An 8,294-nucleotide genomic window follows, 5' to 3' on the forward strand; every position below is an offset into this window, starting at 1 on the left:
CTCTGATTTCCAGAAAAATTCAGAGGATGATAAACAGAAGAGGACATAATAGATGACCTCCTCAAAAAGAAAAAATTGGCAAAAGTCAAATAACTTGTTATGGATGCAACAATATGGGACACTACAAAACTGAGTGTCCTCTCAACAAAAGGAACTCTAGAAAATTTCCATACAAAAACAAATCCATGATGATTACTTGGGATGATAGTGACGAGTCATCCTCGGAGGAAGAAAAGGAAGAAGAGGCCAACGTTTGTCTCATGGCAAAATCAGAAATTGAAAAGGTAAGTATTTCTGATCTATGTCCTAATTGTGAAAAATTAGAAATTGAATTTGATAGCCTCTTAAATGACTCAAACATACATATTTCAAAAAAACCAACTTGTTGAGATAAAGAAACAAAATGAGGAGCTTCGGAAAAAGAATGATGAATATGTTAAAATCATTCACGATTTACAGCAATCTCACTTTCAAAATTATGAGAAACAAAAAATTCTTAACGAAAGGATAGTCGAAACTCATCCTCCTGACGAGGATACAGAAAAGGAAATTTTGAAAACTGAGGTTAAGGAACTAAAAAAATGATATTTCCAACTTTGTCAAATCTACAGAAACATTTCAAAAGATAATGGGGTCTCAATCTGGAATATTTAGCTACAGAAAAAGAATGATGAATATGTTAAAATCATTCAAGAGTTGCAGCAATCTCACTTTCAAAATTCTGAGAAACAAAAAATTCTTGAATCGCATCCTCCTGACGAGGATACAGAAAAGGAAATTTTGAAAACTGAGGTTATGGAACTAAAAAATGATATTTCCAACTTTGTCAAATCTACAGAAACATTTCAAAAGATAATGGGGTCCCAATCTGGAATATTTGACAAGGCTGGAATTGGTTTTAAAAGCTCTCAAAAACAAAAATTATATGAAAACTTTTTCTTGCCTAAAAAACGAGAGGATAGGCCTAAATGCACCTTTTGCAAAAAACTTGGGCATACTTCCAAAATCTGTCATGCTAAGAAGAAAGCTAACAATGAAAAGGCAGCATGCTCATTCTGTGGTAAACATGGGCACCATGATTCTATTTGCCATCATAAAAGGAATATCCTCAAAAGAGGAAAAACTAACCAACAAGGACCCAATGCTATATGGGTACCTAAGTCACTTTTAAAATCTAATACAGGTTCTTCCTCTAATCAACAAAAGAAAGCCTTGGTACTTGGACAGTGGTTGCTCAAGGCATATGACAGGCGATAAGCAATGCTTCATGTCATTGGAGATAAAGGATAGAGGATCAGTCACATTTGGTAATAATGATAAAGCTCAAATAAAAGGAACATGTATTATTGGTAAGAATAATTCTGCAAATATTGAAAATGTTCAGTATGTGGATGACTTAAAACATAACTTACTAAGCATTAGTCAATTATGTGATAGTGGTTTTGAAGTTATTTTCAAGCCTACTCTATGTGAGGTTAAGCAATCATCCTCGGGTAGAGTTTTCTTTTTCGGGTTTAGAAAAAAGAATTTATATGAACTTTATCTTGATGATTTACCTATTGAATCTTGTTTTGTTTCCATTGAAAAAGATAAATGGATTTGGCACAAACGAGTTGGTCACACAAGCTTAAACACTATTTCTAAATTAGCAAATTTAGAATTAGTAAAAGGACTTCCAAAAATTAATTTTGAAAAAGACAAAGTTTGTGAAGCTTGTGTGAAAGGAAAACAAGTTAAAAGTAGTTTTCACTCTAAAAACTTTGTTTCAACAAATCATCCTCTTGAACTCATTCACATTGATATTTTTGGTCCTATCAAAACTCCAAGTCTTAGTGGAAAAAGATATGACTTTGTAATTGTTGATGATTTTTCTTGTTTTACTTGGGTTCTATTTTTAAAACACAAAGATGAAGCCTTTAAGGCATTCCACCATTTTTGCAAAAAGATTCAAAATGAAAAAGGATCAAAAATTGTCTCGGTGAGAAGTGACCATGGAGGTAAATTTGAAAATGAATCTTTTAAAAATCTTTGTGAAGAAAATGGTATTTCTCACAATTTTTCTTGTCCAAGAACTCCCCAACAAAATGGGGTTGTTGAAAGGAAAAATAGAACTTTACAAGAAATGACTAGAACTATTTTAAATGAAGCCAACATTGAAAAATACTTTTCGGCCGAAGCTATCAACACTGCTTGTTATGTTTCAAATCGTGCATCCATTAGAAAAATTTTAAACAAAACTCCATACGAACTATGGAAAGGTAGAAAACCAAATATCTCATATTTTCATATATTTGGGTGTTATTGCTACATTCTAAATAATAAAGAAAATTTGGGAAAGTTTGATCCAAAATCTGATAAAGGAATTTTTCTAGGATACTCCACAACGTCAAAAGGTTATAGAATATATAATCTTAGGACTCAAACTGTGGAGGAATCCATGCATGTTATTTTTGATGAGTTTGATGACTTGTGTTTAGAAAAAATGGATAAACATGAAGAAGATGAACAATCATCCTCTCAAGTACCCGATCCTCATGCAGAGGATGAGTCTGACCCAACCTCTCAGCAGCTTCCAAGAGGATGGAAAACAGTCACTCATCATCTTCCAGATCTAATTATTGGGAATACTGAGGATGGCGTTAGAACCAGAAATTCTCTAAGGGAAAGCACTACCAACATGGCCATGATATCACAAGTTGAACCCAAAATGATTGATCAAGCTATTGGTGACAAATCATGGGTTGAAGCTATGATGGAAGAGCTTTCACAATTTAAAAGAAACAAGGTATGGAATCTTGTACCCCATCCTCTGGACAAATCTATTATTGGAACTAAATGGATATTTAGAAATAAACTAAATGAGGATGGAGAAGTCATTAGAAATAAAGCAAGACTAATGGCACAAGGGTACAATCAACAAGAAGGAATAGATTATCATGAAACGTTTGCACCCGTAGCAAGACTTGAAGCAATAAGAATCCTTTTAGCTTATGTTACTCATAAAGGTATAAAACTATTTTAAATGGATGTGAAAAGTGCCTTTTTGAATGGGTTCTTAAATGAAGAAGTGTATGTTCGTCAACCTCCTGGGTTTGAGGATGAAAAGCGGCCAAATCATTTGTTCAAACTCTCAAAAGCTCTTTATGGTTTAAAGCAAGCTCCTAGAGCTTGGTATGAAAGGTTAAGCTCTTTTCTAAAAGAAAATGGATTTATTAGAGGACATATTGAAACTACTCTTTTCAAGAAGACATTTAAGAAGGATTTATTGATTGTTCAAATTTATGTCGATGACATAATCTTTGGATCCACAAATGAAAAGATGTGTAAAGATTTCTCAAACCTCATGCAAAGTGAGTTTGAGATGAGTATGATGAGGGAATTGAAATCCTTCCTTGGTTTACAAATCAAACAACGAGAGGATGGTATTTTTATATCACAGGAAAAATACACCAAGGATTTGCTCAACAAATATAACATGAGTTCAGCCAAGAGTATGGGAACTCCTATGCATCCATCCTCCATACTCCACAAAGATGATGAAGGAACTCCAATATCTGAAAAGGAGTACAGAGGGATGATAGAATCATTGTTGTATCTAACAGCCAGCAAACCAGACATAGTCTTTGCAGTCGGTCTTTGTGCAAGATTTCAATCCTCTCCTAAAGAATCACATCTCACTGCAGTAAAAATGATTTTTAGATACCTTGTTGGCACTATAAATCTGGGAATTGAGTACAAGAAATGTTTCAATCTTGACCTTATAGCTTATTGTGATGCCGACTACGCGGGAGACAAAGTTGAAAGAAAAAGCACAAGTGGTGCTTGCCAATTTCTGGGTAAATCCCTAATAAGTTGGTCGTGCAAAAAACAAAGTACCATTGCTCTTTCAACTACTGAAGCAGAGTATGTATCAGTCGCTCAATGTTGCTCACAACTACTTTGGATAAAAAATCAGCTTGAGGATTACTCGCTAAGGTACGCAAAAATTCTCATCCTATGTGATAATACAAGTGCAATAAATCTGTCTAAAAATCTCATTCAACATTCTAGATCTAAGCACATTGAAATTAAACATCATTTTATAAGAGATCATGTACAAAAGGGGGATTTAGAACTGATTTTTATTGACACTGAAAATCAATTAGCAGATATTTTTACCAAACCTCTCCAAGAGGATAGGTTCAAAAAGATCTTGGAGGAACTTTCAATTCTTAATTTGTCTAAAATTAATTGATTTATCTTGGTTATGTTCCTTTATTATATTATTATAATTTTTATTAAATAATAATCCAAAAAATATATGTTGTTCTATTTAAATTAGTATATACATTTTAAGTTAAACCTGTGAGGATAGCAAAACCACCAGAGGACGGAATGTCCTTATTTGTGTAACCTCCCTTGACACGGCAGACAAGAAAACTACACGCGTCTCTTTTCTCATTGGCCAGCATGGGTGGCGCATGCCTCCATGCTTCACGTCGTGCATTTAATGCATTTACGGCCACGTGACTCAGCATGTCTCATCCATCATCTCACTAGGTTCCTAGGTAAACTGCGCATTAAATTTTCCTGTCTTCTCACGTTTCCTCACACGTTCTCCCTGTTCATCTTCCATCCTCATCTATATTTTTCCCGTCCTCTATCGTTCTCACTCATCAACCATCTGTTTAGAAAACCTGTCTTCACCCAACAGTTGCTTCCCACACCATTTCTTTTCAATGGCTCGAACCAAAGTTACTGCAAAACGCAAAATCTCATATCAAGAACCAGAAGAGAACCAAGATGTCTGCTCAAGCACTAAGTCAAATTATCATGAGGAAACCCAATCTGAAGCAACTTCCATGAACACCATTTCTTCATCTCAACCATCCAAAAGCTCTTCTCCTTCTATTACTCCAAAAATCTCCAAAAACTCATCCTCCTCAGCTCTCTCCAGGCGCTCTTTCAGAATCATGCCTGGAGCCGTTTCATCCAACAAGGCACCTCCTCAGGAGAATACGATCCATGTCATCAATTCTGATGAGTCAGAGACCACTCTCCATGCTAAACCTGCACAACAACCTCCTCCTGCAAAATCAAACTCCAACATTCCAACTCCTAAAAAGGCCAAACCTTCTTCACCAAAACCCCCATCATCATCCACAAAAAATTATGAAATCACTTCAATGTTTGATTCGGCCGAATTAGAGACTATCTACATCTCAAAATGGAAAAGAAAGTTTGTGGTCAATGGTAAAATCATTGACCTTGCTGATTTCAAACAAGGAGGGTTCAATGTTGAAGAAATGTTTGAACAGCTCGGCTGAACCTCTTTTTTCAAAATCAATGAACCACAGTACCCTCTCCTAGTAAGGGCTTTCTACGCTGCTTCAAAAGGATCAAAAGGCACGACTAATTTCAGTATGGTGCTAAAAGGGGTTCATATGGAAATTAATCCCACCACATTATGTCAAATACTTGATATACATGATGAAGGAGCTCACTGCTTATCTGAGACATGGTATTCACAATGTGTCATCACTAGGACCTCTGTGCTCCAAAGCACACTCATCAAAGCTCCAAAACCGTTGGTAGCCTCTAACCTCGTCCACTTGTGTCGTATCCTTCACAATATATGTGTCCACTCCATCACGCCCCGGGCTGGCAGTTTTGAGAAGGTCATGGAGCTTGACCTCATGATTATTCATCACTTGATAATTGGTACTCCTCTTCATTTAGGTCATGTTATTTTTACCTTCATGTTGAATGCTGTTGTAATGGGACGATATGCTCCCTATGGGATGATTTTGACAAAAATCTTCAAATTTTTCAAAATCCCACTTGAGGATGAACACTCCATCCACTTCAACAACACTTTTTCTATGAAGAACATTAAACAAATGAAGATTCAAAATGATGACCGCCCTACCTCCAAGAAACGAAAAGCTCGTCCTTCCTCCTCTATTTCTCAAAAAATCTGAAGCTGAAACCACTCAACCTCTACCTGAGGATACACCATCACCACTTATTCCAGAACCCACCTCTCCACTGCGTAACTCTCCTGATACTACTCCTTCTCTTGATTCACCTGTCCCCACAACAACTCAGTCTTCACCAATCCACAAACTGACTCCCCTTCATGAAGCCGATCCTATCCCTGAGGATACCTTCACATCAACTCCTCTTCAAAATATGGAAGATGGTGAGAAGTTATACTTTGATCTCAATTTATCTTATCCTCCCTCTCATACGGATGTGCCTATGGCTTCTCCTCCAGCTGTTCCAGTGGATTAAGATGTGCTCCCACCACCAGATTTTTTGCAACAAATTCCTCCTACTGCAAACTTTGAAAAACCTGCCCAACCTCTCCCTGAGGTCACAGGTGTGTTCAGTTCCCTTGATTCCTTTTTTACTACCACAACTCATAACCATTCAAAGGACAAGGTTGGGAGCTCTCAGAATAAGAGTTCCAGTGTAAATGATTAGCCTAAGGACTCAATTCCTAGCACGAGGATTGCGAATAACAAGAATCAGAAGCAGATGAAACTTCTCAAATTAATTAGGAAAGACCAGAAGAAAATCCTTCAGTGCTTCACTCACTTTCAGAACTCTTTGGTTCAATTTGGTCTCATTCTTGAATGGGTTACCAAACACTTGGTCCCTACTATTGCTCCTGGAGATCATCCTCCTGAGTTACCAGTTCAGCCATCCTCTGATGTTCCATCTCCTTCATCCTCATCAGATGAACCATCCTCATCAGACAAATTTTGTTGTTGTTTCTTTTTGCTGCTGCCAAATTCAAGGAGAATGATTATGCTTTTTGATTATCCAGTTGTTTTGGGTTAATTATGTTAAAATTGTTTGAATTATTGTGTTGCTTATGCTTGTTAAGTTGAATTGTTGTGTTGCCTATGAATCCATGTTTATGTTGTGTTGAACAAATCTTTAAATTATCATCTTATTATCATGATGTTTTATGTATGGTTAAAATCATATTATTTCAACACTTTGGCATACATTTAGGGGGAGTAATGATTTTTAGTTTTAAAAATTATTACACATATGATTGAGGGGGAGCATAAACATTTTATCTTTGTCTTATTTAAAATCATAATCTAAATAATTTTGTCATCATCAAAAAGGGGGAGATTGTTGAGACAAAATCTCTCAAATGATTTTAATGATAACAAAATTAATTAAGAGATTATGATTGTGGTTAATGACTAACATGTGCTCTTGAGTGTATTCATATAAGAAAATAGATTATTCATCATTAAGACAAAAAGAAGGAAAATATGATTCAAGTATGAGGATGGAAAACCACGTGAGAATGGAAAATGATTAAGATGAAAATAGTGAGGATGGCCTGCGAATTGAAAAATCTTCAGATCTGCCCAAATTTGTGACCTCACCAAAACAAATGCTTTTATTCATTTAAAAAATGCATCACAAAGTCAAAGAATGAATAAGTAAAAGTATTAGAAATAAAGAAGTTAGAAGGCCAAAATGAAAAGGACAAGAACAACTAGATCTAAGTCTAAGAGGATGACAGAATAGGCTGAGGATGGTCTATCAAAGTTGAAAGCAACCCATCAAGCATGTGCAAAGGCTAAAATCAGATCATTTATTGGGCTTGCACGAATTAATTCATGAAGAAGTCAAGTTAAAGAAAGGCAGCAAGAAACAAGCCAAGAATAGACAATCACATGTTGCTGCCAGATCTGATCCTCGGACTGAGTATGACAGCCCTATGTAATAGGGTGGCTTTCTCTCTCTTGTCAACATCACCTCAAAAGTTGAAATCAACCTAGTCCTTAAAGTTTTTTAAAAGGATGCAGCTCACATGGTCAACGAAACAGCTTTGCACTCTTGATAAAAGAGAATAGACAAAGACATCTAAAGATCAAGTTACAAGGAAGTTGTGCATGCGCGAGGATGGCTTCTGCCTGACCTAGAAAGGCTGAATGGTAGTTCTGTAAATATGATGAAAAACCTTGGATCTTTAGAAAATGAATTCCAACGGTCATCAAAGAGCTTGAACCTCTATAAAATGCAACAAGCTCTTCATCATAAAACACACAACACAATTGCACAAAAAGATCAAGCATCTTAAAGCTATCAAGAGCAATTCACATCCTCACTTCATACTTTCTTTGATCTTACACTATATCTTTGTATATCCTTTGAGAAAGTATTAAGTATCAATCACTCTCATACTACTTTGTAATTTCCTTGTGAGTGAAGCTTGGAAATATTTGAAAATTGATTGTAAGCTTGGTGAAGCTAAAGAATACACAGTTTGTAATCATCCTCAG

This window comes from Cicer arietinum, chromosome 5 (assembly GCF_000331145.2).
Source record: "Cicer arietinum cultivar CDC Frontier isolate Library 1 chromosome 5, Cicar.CDCFrontier_v2.0, whole genome shotgun sequence".
NCBI classification, from domain to species: Eukaryota; Viridiplantae; Streptophyta; class Magnoliopsida; order Fabales; family Fabaceae; genus Cicer; species Cicer arietinum.